At 51.8% G+C, this 13,676-nt stretch overlaps 1 protein-coding gene across 3 annotated transcripts in view; it reads left to right on the top strand.

The window, feature by feature from the left end:
* TBC1D32 (TBC1 domain family member 32) overlaps positions 1 to 13,676 on the top strand; it is an 804,546-nt gene that overhangs the window by 485,964 nt on the left and 304,906 nt on the right. The gene's annotated exons all lie outside the window — the stretch shown is intronic.

Genomic DNA, 13,676 nt, shown 5'->3' with positions numbered 1-13,676 from the left:
GCCGCCTCATCAGCGGGCAGCGATAAACTGGAGATGACCAAACCTCCACCGCCACGCCAACACAAACACGCCCATGCCATTACGACCCACGAATCCACGCGGCGGTCATTCAACCGCGGTATTCCATTGGCGGTACACACCGCCGCAGTCAAAATACACACCCAGCTCCAAAACACAGCCACATTGGACAATTTGAAATACACACACCTGATACACATACAAACACCACTCCCACACATCCAAGCAACTATAAAACACACACCCACAAACCCCCACTAGTAGGAATTCGGAGAGAAGGCGATAGAGAGAGAGAGAGAGAGCACAGCAATCGAAAACCCCAACACACACAGGAACCCAACATCATCAACCACACCACATCTACGCACACATCACCACACATCACCACAAACACCACCCCACACCTCATCCACACCACCCCATGGCACCCCAAAGACACCCCAGGTTTTCGGACCAAGAACTCAGGGTCATGGTGGAGGAAATAATAAGGGTAGAGCCCCAGCTCTTCGGCACACAGGTGCAACACACCACAATAGCCAGGAAGGCGGAGCTATGGCAAAGGATCGTCGACAGGGTCAACACTGTGGGACAGCATCCCAGAAACCGGGAAGACATCCGAAAGCGCTGGAACGACCTACGGGGGAAGGTACGGTCGATGGTCTCAAGACACAACATCGCTGTGCAGAAGACTGGCGGCGGACCACCACCCACTCCTCCCGAATTCACAGCATGGGAGCAAGAGGTCTTGAACATCCTGCATCCTGCGGGCCTCGCTGGAGTAGGCGGAGGAATGGACTCTGGTAAGTCTAGTCTCAACTACTCTCCCCCCCCCAACCACCAGCATGCCAACGCAGACCCCCACCCTCACCCCCAACCCCCCAGCACACATCCTCCCTGCCAATGTCTCACCAGCACAACCCACCCAACCCAAACCCAAACCCTGAATGCCAACACAAACCATGGACACCCATCACCTATGCATGACCACTGCACATACCCATCCCCCCCACAAACCACCCTCACAACTCCTGCCACAAGGGAATGCCAGCACTGGGGGACAAGGGCACCCACAAATCGCACGCCATGGAACACACAGAAGCAATAACCATACTCTTTCACCCCTGCAGGGCCCGAACGCCAACACACCGGCCAGGAGGGTCCAGATATGTCCATCCCACCCCCAGAACAGGCCCCCAGTGAGGACAGCAGCTCTGTCGACCTAGAACCTGATGACCAGCCCGGACCATCGGGGACCTCTGGACAGTTGGTTCCCCACACACAGACACTGGCCACAGCAAACCTAACCCCCTCTGGGAATATCAGCACAGCTCCCACCCAGCGGGCCCATGCCTCTGTCTCCAGGACAGGTCAATCAGCGGTGTGTCCGCCACTACGGGGCACCCAGGCTGACCCAACACCCCAACAACAACAGGGACCTGGGGGCAGTGGTAGTGGGCACACCGTCCAGGGGACAGTGGCCCGGGGAAACAGGGCAACTGGGAGGGCTGCAGTGCGACAGAGGGGGAGGACAGGCCCAGGGAACCGACTCTCCAAGAGGCCCTCACCACCATCATGGGAGCATACCACCGCTCCCAGGAGACGATGGCGACGGTACTGGCCAGGTTCCAGGAGATCCAGGCACAGCAGGAGGAATGGTACATGGGGTACAGGGAGGAGCTCAGGAACATCGTCCTGGCCCTGAACCTAATAGTCACCACATTGCGGGACCATGTGGCACCCCAAAGGGCCCCTGTCACCAGCCTGGACCAGGAACAGCCTACCACCTCCGCCGGCGCTAGTGGACAGGAGGCCCCCACACAACGACAGGCCACCAGAACCCCACCTCCTGCTGAAGATCAACCACCCCGCAAGAGGAACCTGAGATCACAAAGGAAGACAGAGTAGGATGCCAAGACCCCCGCCAGCATAAGATACCCCCGGATGTCATTCCACTGTCCCACATAGTCACCCTGTCCAACCTTGAACTGCCCCTGCTCCATCCTTCCACAGGCATATGGACAATGCACCTGTGCGACCGAGAACTGGACTCTGCCATGGACATCACTCCACCCCCACCCATCACCGTTTTACTATCATGGACCTATATGTAGCACTTTAAATAAATCACTAATTGCACTTAAAACACTCAGGAGTCTGCTTGTATTCTTAACAAATGTATTACACATAACGGTTCAAAAATGTTCAGTTACATTGTGATGACAACATACCAATGTCAATGTGCTTTACTCCATGGGCGAACAAACCAGAAGTCACGCAGTGGGTCATACAGCTCTGAAAAGGGAAGGGAAAGTCACAATTCAGTTGAAAGGAACTGGGGGGAAACACAGAAAGTAGAGATGCAGGAGGCCAGAAGTAAATGTAAAATGGCGTGGGGGATTCTTACCTTTGTGCTACTGAAAATACTGTTGTATGACTGTGTCCCTGTTGTCCGTGTCGTCCCCGTCGTCTTCCTCCTCTTCACTCTCCACAGGCTCCACAGCTGCTACAACACCACCATCTGGACCATCCTCCTGCAGGAAAGGCACCTGGCGTCGCAATGCAAGATTGTGAAGCATACAGCAGGCCACGATGATCTGGCACACCTTCTTTGGTGAGTACATTAGGGATCCCCCTGTCATATGCAGGCACCTAAACCTGGCCTTCAGGAGGCCGAAGGTCCTTCCTATGATCCTCCTAGATCGCCCATGGGCCTCATTGTACCGTTCCTCTGCCCTGGTCCGGGGATTCCTCACTGGGGTCAGTAGCCACGGCAGGTTGGGGTAACCAGAGTCACCTATTAGCCACACACGTTGTCTCTCTAGCTGTTCCATCACATAGGGGATGCTGCTATTTCGCATAACATACGCGTCATGCACTGACCCAGGAAACTTGGCATTTACATGGGAGATGTACTGGTCAGCCAAACAGACCACCTGCACATTCATTGAATGGTAACTTTTCCTGTTTCTGTACACCTGCTCATCGTCTTTTGGGGGTACTAAGGCCACATGGGTCCCATCAATGGCACCAATGATGTTGGGGATATGTCCAAGGGCATAGAAGTCACCCTTCACAGTGGCCAAATCATCCTCCTCAGGGAAAATAATGTAGCTCCGCATATATTTTGTCAGGGCAGACAACACTCTGGACAAAATCTTAGAAAATATAGGCTGAGACATCCCTGATGACATGGCCACTGTTGTCTGAAAAGACCCACTTGCCAAAAAATGGAGGACTGACAGAACCTGCACCAGAGGGGGAATTCCTGTGGGTTGGCGGATGGGGGACATCAGTGCTGGCTCCAGCTGGGCACACAGTTCATGTATAGTGGCTCGGTCAAGTCGGTATCGAAGTATTATATGACGTTCCTCCATTGTCGACAGGTCCACCAGCGGTCGGTACACGGGAGGATTCATCCTTCTCCTGGCAAGTCCCAGCGGACGGTGCCTAGGAAGGACAACATGGAGTACAGAGTCAAGCAACCCACAGGTACGTAACTACAGCTTGCACAGTACACGATTCTCAATGCATTGAATGGCTTGTATGAGTGGCAATGCAAGGCCTAGGCCTGTGTGACGCAGTAGAAATTAAGCCATGTGGGCCCTTGAAATGGCGGCTGCCTGACCTGAGAAGTGTGAGAGTGGGATGTGAGGTCAATGCGCTGGCGTGACACACTGTGGCGGTAGGCGGTCGAAGACCGCGGCGCCAAGCCGCATTGGTTAACATCGAACCCTATGGGTTTCACGAGCCAATGACTAGGTGCGCCGGCGGTCGCGGAACGCACCGCGGCGGTACGCACCGCCGCGGGCGTGACCGCCATTTTCTATCTGGTTAATCACTCGAGACCTGATCATCCACAGGAGAGGACCTATACTGCAAGTGCTGCTGTGAACTCGGTCTGGAAGAGACAATAGCTGCTGCGACTGGGGAAAGGGCCCCTGCCTTCACTACAGAAGAGTTGGAGAAACTTGTGGATGGGGTCCTGCCCCAGTATGCGCGACTCTACGGTCCTCCAGACCAACAGGTAAGTACACTGTGTGCACGTTGAATGGGCTATGCCTGTGTTGAGTGGGTTGGATATTAGATGGTGGGGTGGGGAGACAATGACGAGTGCAAGGCACGACAGATGAGAGTATGGGCCACATGGCAAGGTTGGGGATGGGGGGGCCATCGCATCTATCATGCGGAAAATTGATGATATTTAAAATTCCACCTTGTACATGTCAAATAGGTCAGCGCCCATCAGAAAGTCGACATTTGGCGTGCCATCGCCAAGGAAGTCCGGAACCTGGGGGTCCACAACAGACGGGGCACCCACTGCCGCAAGAGGTGGGAGGACATCCGCCGCGGGACCAGGAAGACCGCGAGTCACTGCTGGGGATGGCCTCCCAACCTAGGAGGGGTGCCAGTCGTACCCTGACCCCCCTGATGTCCCGGATCCTGGCGGTGGCCTACCCCGATTTGGATGGGCGCGTGAGGACATCACAGCAGACACAGGCGGGTGAGTACCAGCACATTCAGCTATCTTTACGCGCAGTGGAGGTGCCTGGGTGGGGGAAGAGGGCTGTGGGTGACATTAGGCCAGGGCGATTTCTGTAGTGTAGTCCTCTCCTTTAGCCATGTCCCTGTGCCCCCGCCCCCCACCTCTGTAGGGTGCCAAGTACAGCTATCCATGGTCCTGCATCACCCATGTGCGCGTTTGTTGTCCCTAGACCTGTTGGCCTAGTCACAAGTACTGAGTAGTGTTCCCCCGATTGCGCGGCTTAGTGCATGAGGCTCCTGTGTCTGTCCTCTCCGCCAACGGTGTTGACAATGCATGCACTCAACCTGTTTTTATTTCTCCCCCCACCCTTTTTCTTTATCTTCTTGTGCATGTGTGCATTAGCATCATCAGGCGGAGGAGAATTGGCACCAGAGCACGAGGGAGCTGCAACTCACAAGGCCCCGGTGGGCCATGGCACAGACACCGAGGCCACCAGTGATACGGAGGGCGAGGGGAGCTTCACAACGGGGACCCGTGGTGACACCAGCGATACCGACACGTCCTCGGATGGGAGCTCCCTAGCGGTGGCGGCAACATCCGTGCCCCCCGCCTCTACAGGTACAGCCGCCACCCAGCGCACCAGCTCCGCCCTCCCAGCAGCCCCTCAGCCTTCGCTCCGTGCCCGCTCGCCCAAGAAGGCGGGCGTCTCCTTCGCCCCAGGCACCTCAGGCCCTGCCCCTGTTACCCCTGCTGCCCTCAGTGAGGAGGTCATTGACCTCCTACAGACCATCATTGTTGGGCAGTCTATCCTTTTGAATGCCATCCAGGGGGTAGAGAGGGAGGTGCATCGTAGCAATGCATACCTGGAGGGCATTCATAAGGGTCAGGCTGCCCATCAACGATCGTTCAATGCTCTGGCCTCAGCACTGACGGCAGCCATTGTCCCTGTTTCCAGCCTCCCTCTTCTAACTGCCTCCAGCCTGTCTCTGTCTCCTGTTCCTCTGCCTACCCCACCCACACCATCAGACCAGCCTGCACACACAAGGGCAGCTCATCCAGACATAAGCACCACAGATCACACAAACATTCACCCAAGCAACACCCAGATGCAGACATGCCAACAGCCACTACCACCTCTGTGTCCCCCACCTCCTCGTCTCCCTCCTCCCTCCCTGTGACGTCTCTACTCACACCTGCATGCACACCACCAACAGCCAGTACTTCCATCACCAGCACACCCTCCAGTACAGTCCGCACACGTGCAGTCACCACCCCCACTGCCATTTACACATCCCCTGTGTCCTCTCCCACTGTGTCTGTCACCCCCTCTTCCAAGACGCACAAACGCAGGCAGCCACCCACCCAACAGCCAACCACCTCACGACAGCCTCCATCCCATGCACCTTCACCCAAGGACAGCACACCTGACTCTCCTACAACCACCTCCTCTTCCTCCACTCCCATAACCACTACACCTACCCTTTACCTTGGTCCTAAAAAACTTTACCTCTCCACTCTTGACCTCTTTCCCTCACCTGACCCCCCCCCTCTATCTGCTAAGAGTCCCAAGAGCGCCTCAGCCACCACCAGCCCGGCTTCAAGGGTCACCGTAGTGCATGGATTTTGGAGTCCCCCCTTTGCCAGCAGTGATACATCGGTCAGCAGCAAGGGGACAGCCAGCCCCCCCCTGGAAAGAGGACCCGTAAAGTAAGGGGCTGCCACATCGAAGGAGGGCAAGGGCAGCAGGGCGGAGAAGTCAGCCAGCAGGAGCGCGGACCAGGAGGGCCCCACAAGCCCCATCCCGGGTGTGAGGGAGGACACCCAAGGGCCCAGGACACCGTCACCGAAGGGTCCAGCAACTGCACGGTCGGAGCGCGACTGAGCAGGGAGTCGTGGCCAGGTCTGACTCCCTTGACTTACAGAACAAGCACCGCTGAAGAGGGCCCCGCCGTGCAGAAAGGCACCGCTGAACAGGGCTCCGCCGTGCAGAAAGGCACCGCTGAACAGGGCCCCGCCGTGCAGAAAGGCACCGCTGAACAGGGCCCCGCCGTGCAGAAAGGCACCGCTGAACAGGGCCCCGCCGTCCAGAAAGGCACCGCTGAACAGGGCCCCGCCGTCCAGAAAGGCACCGCTGAACAGGGCCCCGCCGTCCAGAAAGGCACCGCTGAACAGGGCACCGCCGGGAGGAGCACCGCTGAACAGGGGCCCTTCATCTCAAGCACCGCTCCGCTGGGCCCTTCCTGTCAAGCACCGCTCCGCTGGGCCCTTCCTGTCAAGCACCGCTCCGCTGGGCCCTTCCTGTCAAGCACCGCTCCGCTGGGCCCTTCCTGTCAAGCACCGCTCCGCTGGGCCCCGCTGTCTCAAGCACCGCTCCGCTGGGCCCCGCTGTCTCAAGCACCGCTCCGCTGGGCCCCGCCATCTCAAGCACCGCTCCGCTGGGCCCCGCCGTCTCAAGCACCGCTCCGCTGGGCCCTTCATCTCAAGCACTGCTCCGCTGGGCCCCGCCGTCTCAAGCACCGCTCCGCTGGGCCCCGCCGTCTCAAGCACCGCTCCGCTGGGCCCTTCCTGTCAAGCACCGCTCCCCTGGGCCCCGCCGTCTCAAGCACCGCTCCGCTGGGCCCCGCCGTCTCAAGCACCGCTCCGCTGGGCCCTTCCTGTCAAGCACCGCTCCGCTGGGCCCTTCCTGTCAAGCACCGCTCCGCTGGGCCCCGCCGTCTCAAGCACCGCTCCGCTGGGCCCCGCCGTCTCAAGCACCGCTCCGCTGGGCCCCGCCGTCTCAAGCACCGCTCCGCTGGGCCCTTCCTGTCAAGCACCGCTCCGCTGGGCCCTTCCTGTCAAGCACCGCTCCGCTGGGCCCCGCCGTCTCAAGCACCGCTCCGCTGGGCCCCGCCGTCTCAAGCACCGCTCCGCTGGGCCCCGCCGTCTCAAGCACCGCTCCGCTGGGCCCCGCCGTCTCAAGCACCGCTCCGCTGGGCCCCGCCGTCTCAAGCACCGCTCCGCTGGGCCCTGCCGTCTCAAGCACTGCTCCGCTGGGCCCCGCCGTCACAAGCACCGCTCCGCTGGGCCCTTCATCTCAAGCACCGCTCCGCTGGGCCCCGCCGTCTCAAGCACCGCTCCGCTGGGCCCCGCCGTCTCAAGCACCGCTCTGCTGGGCCCTTCATCTCAAGCACCGCTCCGCTGGGCCCTTCATCTCAAGCACTGCTCCGCTGGGCCCCACCGTCTCAAGCACCGCTCCGCTGGGCCCCGCCGTCTCAAGCACCGCTCCGCTGGGCCCCGCCGTCTCAAGCACCGCTCCGCTGGGCCCTTCATCTCAAGCACCGCTCCGCTGGGCCCCGCCGTCTCAAGCACCGCTCCGCTGGGCCCTTCATCTCAAGCACCGCTCCGCTGGGCCCTTCATCTCAAGCACCGCTCCGCTGGGCCCCGCCGTCTCAAGCACCGCTCCGCTGGGCCCCGCCGTCTCAAGCACCGCTGGCCCAATGACAGTGCCGGTTCTGTGTCGTGCTACTGTTCACGCTGCACTCGGGCCACCCTGCCTCCTCCATTGCCTGTGGAGACTGTTATCCACTTGATAGACTGTGGCTTTGCACTCCCCAGGATATGACAGTGGGCAAGCCACCCACTGTAGAGACTTGAGAGACTGTGGCTTTGCACTCCCCAGGATATGACAGTGGGCAAGCCACCCACTGTAGAGACTTGAGAGACTGTGGCTTTGCACTCCCCAGGATTGAACAGTGGGCATGGTGGCCCCTTCTTGGATCTGGCGTCGTGGACTCATGTGGCTGTGGTGCCCCCCGTTCCCTTCCCCCTGAGGTGCCTGTAGTTTTATCATCTGATGCCCCTGCAGTGTTCTCTCCAACGGACTCAGGTCTCCTGTGTGGGCTTTGCCCATGTGTTGATACACTTTGGCCCACGGACAGTTGAAATTTCAGTGACTGTGCTGGACTTATTGCCTCTATTTATCGGTTACGCAATGTTTAAACTTGAATTTTTTTTATTCATTTTCCTATTTTACCATGACTTCAATGAACCTATGTTATACATAAATTTAGTTTCTCACTTTAATTATATCTTTTCATTATTTCGGGGGGTTTGGGTGGGGTCAGTTTGACTTGGTCCTCTGCATTGGTGTGTAGATAGTTGGGGGGTGGGTGTATTGCGTATGTGTGTGCCCGTAACCCTTCCTCCTCCCCCCCTCCTCTGTGTCGTAGGTGCGGTACTCACCGTTGTCGTCTGCACCGGAGTTCGTACTCGTGGTAGATGAGCAGGTAGACGAGAGCAGGTAGGATGTTCAATTCGGGCTCCATGCTGTCCTCCGTCCTCGTGGAGTGTATAGTGGTGAGCGTTTTCCCGTTCGTAGTCTGTTTCCGCCGTGTTTTTATCGGCGGTGCTCCCGCCCCGGAAAAGGTGGCGGATTGGTGAGTTGTGATAGGGTGGGCGGTACATTGTCTGCCGCCTGCCTGTTGGCGGTGACCGCCGCGCTGTTTGTGTGTCCCGCCGTGGCGGTCGGAGTGTTAAAGTGGCGGGCTCTGTTGGCGGTTCCCGCCAGGGTCAGAATTCCATTTTTTGGACCGCCAGCCTGTTGGCGGGTTGGCCGCCGCTTTATCACCGACCGCCAGGGTCAGAATGACCCCCTTTGTGTGGTCCTTTCTTGTGTGTAAATCACTGACTGAGTCTGTGGTTATTGCAATTGCTTTACACCTTCTCTGATAAGCCTCAGCTGCTCGCCACAGCTACCCCTTTCGAGAGCTTTGGTTATTTGAAGGCCTCTATCACTATCTCTAAGGGTTTGCCTCAGTGCAGAGTGCCGCACCTATACACCTTATACTGAGCCAGCCTCCTACAACCATATACGCAGTTCCATGTATATAGAATTTGTCAGCAGGGTCGATCAATTGGGATTCAGGGAACAAAGTGAAGAAGGATCAATAAAATGGGAGCCAAATGATAAACAAAAAAAATAAGGATGTTGAAGGGTGTCTGAACTGTATGGAAAAGCTGGGAAAATAAAAAGGGAAAGAAAATGGAAAGGGCAGCTGGAGGCTATGGTGACAAGGATCCAGAAGTTAAAAATTTGACTGAAGGGCATTGGGTAAAATAGAAAAAAATGTCATTTTTATGACGACCTCACTAAACTGAAACGTATGTGTTTATTACCACTGTATTTTTGTCCAACACATTTTTGGACTCTACTTCATTACAAAGAATTTTATATGCATGTAATATGAATGTGAATATTCCTATGCAAATGCAGTTGCACCGTCTTTTCATGTACAGGTACTGGATATAAATCATCATAGCACGCTTGGGGGGCGTTCGGGTAGCAAGGCAAAAAACGGTTGACATTTGGACTGTCTTAGAGGAACGGTAGGGCTGATTGCTCTGAGACCTGTCATCTTTTGAGATGGTGGAACTGAGGCCATGCTCCTTAGGGGGAAGAAGAAGAAGCCACCCCTCACAGAGAGTAACACAGGTTACCCCCTCAGCCTTGGGCAGACAATGCTGCCCAGTGCTTGAGTGGTGTGCTGATGAAAACAGTGGGCCCTCAACTGTTTTACTTGCCCACCTGGGCAGAGAGGCTCTCCGGGCCTTTTCCTGTCCGGCTGTAGGACTCGTTACCCACCTTGGTGGGCAGCAAATGTTCTATATTTAATTACTTCAAGTTTAAATCAGTACACTTGTACTTTTGGATTACTATCATTTTGGATTATTGTCTGATAGGAAATGATGGACTTGAAACCTGAATCTGATCATGGTTTCATCACTGTGGCCATAAGGTGAGGGGTTATTGTACGTATAGGGGTACCACACTTAAGTATTAGTTATTACTGCCACCTGGTGAATCAGTATTAACCCATATTTTAAGGTGTTTGATATAAGCAGGGCCAGACATTTTGACTTGGGTATAAGGAGGTGATATCATCTTTGTGCTGGTGGATACCCTGGCACATACTTTCCGTGCTGTGATGCAGTTTTACCATAAATGCAGTTCTGTACTACATCGTCATTATGCATGTTTAGTAAAGATAAAATGTGCGGTATAATAGCAATACCGCTCATTTATATCATCACCACATTACTCTAAATGAGTCTACCGAGCTTGATAGAATGATCTTGCACATTAGATTCCTCTGAGAACCACATAGACATAACAAGCACTGACAAAATCAGTAGCTTTCACCTTTGTAATGTGAGTACTACTAAGCTTTTGGCTTTAGCAAAATTTGTTTGTAAGTCAGTGTTAAAAACGAAACAAAAAAATCAAAATGCTACAGGAAAAGCAAACAAATATTAAGGTGTCTTGAAAATGAGCACTGAATTTAATATTTTCAGTAGTTAATAATGGCATGGTTTATTTTCTAAATTTAACGCAGTAAACCCTGAGCAGAATTTAAAAAGCCTGTTGCATATTGTCCTGCATAAAACTAACAGAGGACTAGTTGTAGGCATTTTAAAGAAGATAATAGATGTCGTAGGAACTGGGCGATATAAAGGGAAATACTTTCCATTTTTTTTTTTTTTTTTTACTGGGAAAGCATGTTTATGGGCCTCAGGGAGAAGTCATCTTTCTAGTCGCTCTGCCCGAAGTGCAGGTAGAATGTGTGCAGAAGCCAGCTCCTCCCCACTGCCATAAACGGTGCCTTTGTGTGCTAAGTCCTGGGCTTTTATGAAACGCGTGGAAGGCAGGCGAGAACAGAAAGTACCCGATAAAAAATTATCTTTTAGTCAAGCATGTCAAAACAATACATGGACAGGGTTTAACACTGAGAACGCAGGGGGCAGAAATGTGAGGGGGAATCTGCACATAAAAGAGCAAGAAACCATATGTACATCCAGGAAGTGGCCAAAGAAAAAAAAAAGTAATTCCCCGAATGGGAGCAGTGAAAGGATACAAACCATCCGATCTTAAAGATGGTAAAGAAGCTTTGCACCAGGGGTGCAACAAACACAAGAGGAAGGAAAGCCATTGAACAAGAAACAATAAAATGAGATTGACAAAAGCCAACAAAATGAATCAGCCGGTTGACTCAGAGCCCACTCTATATATGGCATTGTACACAATAGGTCTTCGACAAGGGTCAGGTGAAAGCTATCTGTAGTTGAGATCTAAAAGAATGTAAAAGCTGTTTATTTCATAATAAGCCTAAATTAATTGTAATGCCAGTTGTCTGTGCTTCAGTCCCTATTGTGTAACCTCTGTTCAATATTAGAGATCCTACACCTGAAGCCGAGGGGAAATTTCGTATTCTCCCTTGATGAAAAGTTCACATTCACAAATATAGAATTTTCTGAATTTGAACAACGTATAATAGTTGTAGTACTAACTAAAAAAACGAACATATTTGAAGTTTAGACGCCAAGTTGGTACCCATATGTGATGTCTCATTGTATATTTCCGAGTTACAAAGTCACATCATAATTTAGTCAGGTAGCTCTCTAACTACATTTTTATGCCACGTAACTGTGTAATCTGAATGTCGGTAAACACCAGTGAATACCTGGTAAACTTTTATTTCATAGTTTGGAACTCTATCACTGATGTTCAGTGTCCCTGGCCCTTAAACCTATCCTGGGTAAATTTCTGAAGGCCTTCATTTAAAAGATGCTTGAAATTGCTACAGTTTTGGAGAAAGCTTGAGCTCTGTTACATATCATAATAAATTAAGCATTTTTCTGGGCCAAGACGTATAAATCTCAGTAGTGTCTGAATACAAATTGCATGTATTACCATCTTTGAAAGCCAAGGGACAAATATTTTTAGTTTAAGAGAGTATGTTTTTCTTTGGGAAAATATTTATGAGGAGAAAATTCATAAAAGACAATTTACGTTGTAATTTATCTGCCTTGATGCTTGAAGCCAGGCCTAGAGACTACAATGAAACACTAGACAGTAATCTGTTATAGTTACTGTAGCTTGTCTAAGTGAAGAAATACACTATTATTCATGAGCGAGGCATTGAATGGCACCTGAAGGTTACTTCCTCGCTTGTAATCTGAATTGTTTTTTTAGATAGCCACCAGTGCATGCTGTAGGATATGATAATAACACTGCTGCCTTTTGGTTTCCACCAATCTAGTTCGTTGGTAATATACCTATTTCTAAATGTTTTTTTTATAACCTACTTTATTGCATACATTAGCAAGCTGTCTTTTCAGGTGATTGAACAATATGCCAGAAAGTGCTGTATTAAGTGGCATAATGACAACAATAAAGCAAAACTGGTGCAGATACAATACTCCAATAACAAACTAAAGTTACAAGTGTTTCTAAGATAAGATGCATGCTTTCTGGTTCTAAAGTGGATACAAATGTTTAAAGTAGAGTTATAATAGTGAATAAATAGCAACTAATTTTATCGACTAATTATGGAGAGGCTGAGCAAAATGTTCAATAGCCTTCATATCAATAATTTAATTTATACTAAATATACTGAATATTTAAAAAAATAATACTTTAGTTACACCGGTAGGAAACTTGCATCATGCAAAGTCTCTGAAATGATGTACATTGCCTACTTCACCAACCCAGAAGCTTAAGCTGGCATACTGTGATAAGTATATAGACCAGGCACGTATTGAAAAGGCAGCTCTGTTCAAATAATGCTGTTGTGTTCTTAAAGTACTGCATGTTGTAGATGGGAAGAAGGTAACTTGGGTCAGACATCAAACCAGTATCTCTAAAGAATTCAACAACACCATATTAAGTGAAAGAACTCCAGAGAAATGGTGCATTTCCTGCACTCTTCTAGAATCAAAATTAGCTGTCAAGTTCAATCAAAGAAGGATTTCATTCCAAGTCAACCTCGGCAGTTAGGCTGAAAAGGTGTAATATTTAAATTTTAATGAGGTAGCCCAGACTACCCCATCCAATACCCCCCCCCCGAGTTTCTTTGTGAGTATTCTTTATTCATGCCATATAGAGGCCTCATAATGTGTGAAAGATAGATGGGTAGCTGTCAACAACAGGGAACATTATGGTGAGAAACTGCTTAGACATTGAAAGCGAAGCTCAAATTGTCAGCCATGTCACTCAGATCCTTGAGGTGAAATGCATTTCCCTATCCATCTATATTTTGTGGCATGTGAAATTAGCAAGCATGGAAATGCTATATATATATATATATATATATATATATATTCACTGAAAAAAACAAAGGTTAGAGGGACGTTTTAGATA

The sequence above is a fragment of the Pleurodeles waltl genome, chromosome 5 (assembly GCF_031143425.1).
Source record: "Pleurodeles waltl isolate 20211129_DDA chromosome 5, aPleWal1.hap1.20221129, whole genome shotgun sequence".
NCBI lineage: Eukaryota > Metazoa > Chordata > Amphibia > Caudata > Salamandridae > Pleurodeles > Pleurodeles waltl.
Note: the sequence above shows the minus strand (reverse complement) of the source record. Positions and strands in the feature narration are given on the sequence as shown.